This window comes from Dermochelys coriacea, chromosome 1, assembly GCF_009764565.3.
Source record: "Dermochelys coriacea isolate rDerCor1 chromosome 1, rDerCor1.pri.v4, whole genome shotgun sequence".
Lineage (NCBI taxonomy): Eukaryota > Metazoa > Chordata > Testudines > Dermochelyidae > Dermochelys > Dermochelys coriacea.
In genome coordinates, this window is record NC_050068.2 from 249566248 (window position 1) to 249570551 (window position 4304).

Genomic DNA, 4304 nt, shown 5'->3' on the forward strand with positions numbered 1-4304 from the left:
TTCTGTTAGAATGGGGTTCTCTCATACTCACACACACACCCTCTTCTTTTTTCTTCTTTCTTTACCAACATTGTCTCATTTCCTTTTATCCTTGCCTGCTTTTCTGTCCATTCCACCTGCAACTGCATCATGTTTCATTTCACAATCATCATTGGTCCCCAGTTTGTATTCATACATCACCACACCACTTGGAGGAAGAAGCCCTGCCACGCTGCATTTAGAATTAGTGTAATTCTTTCTCTTTCTCTACAGAGATAGTGCTGTGTGCTGCTGAACTGCTTCAAAGACTTGCATGGGGGAAACACTCCATCTATCCCATGCAAGTGGTGTGCTCCAATATCACAGTGATGCCCACGCCACAGTATAAAAATCTTACATGATGTGTCAGTGGGTTCAGAAGAACAGGATGGCAAAAGTTGTGTTTTTTGTATCCTGTGTAGCTAGCCAAGCCACTTACTCCTCAGGCTGGCTCTCAGCTTACTGGGAGAAAATTCTTTAGCCATGGAATAGGACCCCAACTTACTGGGTAGTGTACAAAAACAAAGAAGACAGTCACTGTCCCCAAAGAGCTTCAGTATAAGATAGAAATGGTCCAAAGGTAAATTATCAAGCTCTTTGGTCCACATTTTTAAAACATGCAGCCATCATAATTTTTCTGTGCAGAAATTTCTTCTGCACTTATTTCAGATATGAAGGGTTTTTTTAAGGGAAGGCTCTGAGATGAGAGATCTTAAGTAAATGGGGCAGAAACATCAAATATTAAAAATGTCAAATTAACTTTGCCAAGTGTGTGCTTCATGTGTCTTTCATAGGTTTTTTTAACTTCACCTAGTAAAACTCTTCTAAAATTGTTCAGCCACATAATTACATAAAATCTCAAGATGTTAATCTATCAAGTAAGCACACATTTCAAAAAGTGTTAAGAGTACTTAAGCTGTCCAAGAGTGCTGCAGCAAGACTAGATGTTCCCACCAAACAGGCTAATTGCATTCTCATGCACCAAATGGCTTTTCATATTGATATCCTGATTTTAAAATAAAGCAGGAGTGAGATGCGGGCAATGGCAGTGGCATTCCCACCGGGTTATAAGTAGGAAGCTGCATAGCCATATAGAAGCTTGCTTGGAATACTAATCTATTGCTTTCGGAGGTGGCGGTGGCTAAGGAGAGATCATATGCTCTTTCTTCCCCCCTTTTGCCTTTTACTATAATTAATTAATTTTTTGCCTTTTACCAGTCTCACTCCATTGCAGGCTGAACAAGAACTACATGTAAAAGTGCCCTAAGCTTAGATATTACAATAAAATATCCACACTTATATATTTAATAAATAACTGAATGGAAACATCACTGGATGAATTTTTGCACCTTTACTACAGCATTGTCTTATTCCCTTTAACACTGAAGGGTTTTTTTTGGGGAAAATACTTTCTCTTTTTACCAGACAGGTGGAATTTTACTAGATAGGCTCTAACATTGTACCAAATGGGGCAAACATCTGAGTTTTCACAGTTTAATAACTCACAAGATAACCTCTTCTGTTAAGAGAGGTTAAGGTAGTTCTTGTGGTTAATACTTTTGAAGGCTTGAGCCATCCATTGTACTTCCTTTAGCACATTGGTCTTGTTTTCACTACTGGAGATAAACCTAAGCTCCTCCATAAGGTTTACCTTGTCCTGGTAGCATTTTAAAGTTATAATTGCTTGTCTACACAGGGAATTGAACATGTTAGTTAATAGGATGTTAAACACGCACCTTTTTTGTTAGTGTTTTAGTGCTACTGGAAACAAAGTCATAAGGATGGGTATGTTGGAATATGCTATGCTGAATATTCATTCCTGTAGAAGTACTCTTCCCTTTTAAGCTTTTATTCTGGTAAATAATACATGAACACTCCCAGAACAAAAGTTAATTAGGACTGGAATGGAAATGCTAGTATACCATTTTTATTCCTTTTAAGATTGCTGTGGAAATTAATGCATTTAACACACCAAACTAATTAGAAATTAAAATATAAACAGACAGATGGTTTATATGTGGGAGAAATCACTGATAATTTATTCTCCTCTACTGGTAGTTGCTAAGAAGATTAAAGACCAAAGTCTCAAAAGTCAGAATTCTTACTGTTCCATCTGAAGCATTCAGTGTTGTAGCCATGTCAGTCACAGGATATTAGTGAGACAAGCCGGGTGGGGAATATAATTTATTAGATCTATTTCTGTTGGCAAGAGAGACAGGCTTTCTAACCTGAAGAAGAACTCTCTGTAAGCTCACGCACCTTGTCTCTGTTGCATCTGAAGGCAGGCTCATGAGCCATTGTGCTTTGTCTTTACTACCTAAAGTCTGACTTCCTGAAGCCATCTTATACTGAGACTTTAGAACAAGAGCTGCAAACTTTTAAAGAATTGCATTTGGATTAATAGCTCTAATTATCTGTACTACTCAGTGCTCCTGCTGTATGTGCGGTGATTTTGGAAAATAACCTTCATCGGAACACACAAGGTAACTAAAAATACAGTACATGGAGTTTGTTCGTGATCCCTTTGACTCTACCACAAAGGGATCATACTATCTCTTACTCCTCCCTGAAGATCATTTTTAATGAGAAATAATAGTTCCCCAGTTTAACTTTGTGCAATTATTGGGAGTGATATTTCCACCCATGCACAGAGATTTAAACTGTAGTACACGTGAAAGAAATATTTGTGATCCAAATATATACCCTGGTGGTAACTTGTGAAATTGCAAGCCACACTTTTATGAAGCAAAAAGAAAAGAAAGACTTGTGGTACCTTAGAGACTAACAAATTTACTTGAGCATTAGCTTTTGTGAGCTACAGCTCACTTCATCGGATGCATCCACTGAATGCATCCGATGAAGTGAGCTGTAGCTCACGAAAACTTATGCTCAAATAAATTTATTAGTCTCTAAGGTGCCACAAGTCCTCCTTTCCTTTTTGCGAATACAGACTAACACGGCTGCTACTCTGAAACTTTTATGAAGAAGTCAGCAAAACTGAGACCTGCTAATACAGTTTCCTGTGATAGGGAGGGGAGGAGTGTGAACAAACTCCTAATTAGTTAATGCTAATATACACTTTGGAAGAGAGATTAATCTTTATGCTTCACTCTTAAGCCAATCTATAATTAGTAGGTATTGGGAGGTTTCTTCCACCTTCTGAAGCATCTGGTGTTGGCCACTGTCAGACAGGATACTGGACTGAATGGCCCATGGGACTGATCCAGTATAGCAATTCCTGTTTTGCAATTAATTCTATGGGGAATTACATGCTTAAGTTCCATCATGTGACAATTATTTTATTTATGAGAATATAGTGCCTTTTCTATGTGGATAAAATGCTTCTGCATTAGAGGGTTTTGAATCCTCAGTGGGAAGCAGTCAGAAGAACATTTTTCACTGTTTAAACTGAATGTTTTAAAAAGAGGGTTAGGCATTTGGATGGCTCAGATCAGGGGTTCTCAAACTTCATTGCACCATGATCCCCTTCCAGGGCCACCCAGATGGGGCGGGGGCAATTTGCCCCAGGAGAGTTTTTGGCAGCACTTCGGCAGCAGGTCCTTCAGTGCCGCCAAACACACCTGGAGTGAAGGACTTGCCGCTGCTTCTTCCACTCAAGGTCTTCGGCGGCGGGGGTCCTTGCACTCCATGTCTTTGCCAAAGTGCCACGAAGACCCGGAGCGGAAGGACCCCCGCCACCGAAGACCCCAAGCCCCCTGAATCCTCTGAGCGGCCCTGCCCCCTTCTGTAAGAGCCCCACCACCCATGGCTGAATACCTCAGGCTTTGGCTTCGGTCCCAGGTGATGGGGCTCAGACTTCAGCCCCAATCCCCAGCAAGTCTAAGCCAGCCCTGGTGACCCCATTAAAATGGGATTGCGACCCATTTTGGGGTCCCGACCCACAGTTTTTGAGAACCGCTGGCTCAGATGTATAATAGGTAGCCTTTTGCTTCTAAATTGTTGGTTCATATTTAGCCTGTGTCGGTGGGGATCAGATTACTATCTATCTCATGGCTGTGAAAGAAGTTGATCACACTCCAAATGCTAATGGACAGATGTGCACATCATAAAACGAGTGCCACAAGTGACACTAAAGTTTCCAGTCTTAGCAGGGAGATTAAGCATTAAATGTGACATCAATCTGAATTATCTATTCCAGCAACTGTTTCTCCAGCTCAGGATTGAGGCACTAGTGGGACATTGTGGAGAAATGCAGCATATCTAATGTACCTTTTCTGTGGCTAAATAAAATGTCAAGCTTCAACACTATTAACCCAACTTTTTTA

At 40.4% G+C, this 4304-nt stretch overlaps 1 protein-coding gene across 1 annotated transcript in view; it reads left to right on the plus strand.

Annotated features, from left to right (window-relative positions):
• The window catches only part of KDM7A (lysine demethylase 7A), a 97959-nt gene extending 96610 nt beyond the window's left edge, over positions 1-1349 (plus strand). The window contains exon 21 of the mRNA XM_043518863.1: positions 253-1349. The gene's annotated coding sequence lies outside the window, so the exon portion shown is untranslated. The remainder of the gene's footprint in view (positions 1-252) is intronic.
• The last annotated feature ends 2955 nt before the right edge of the window (positions 1350-4304 follow it).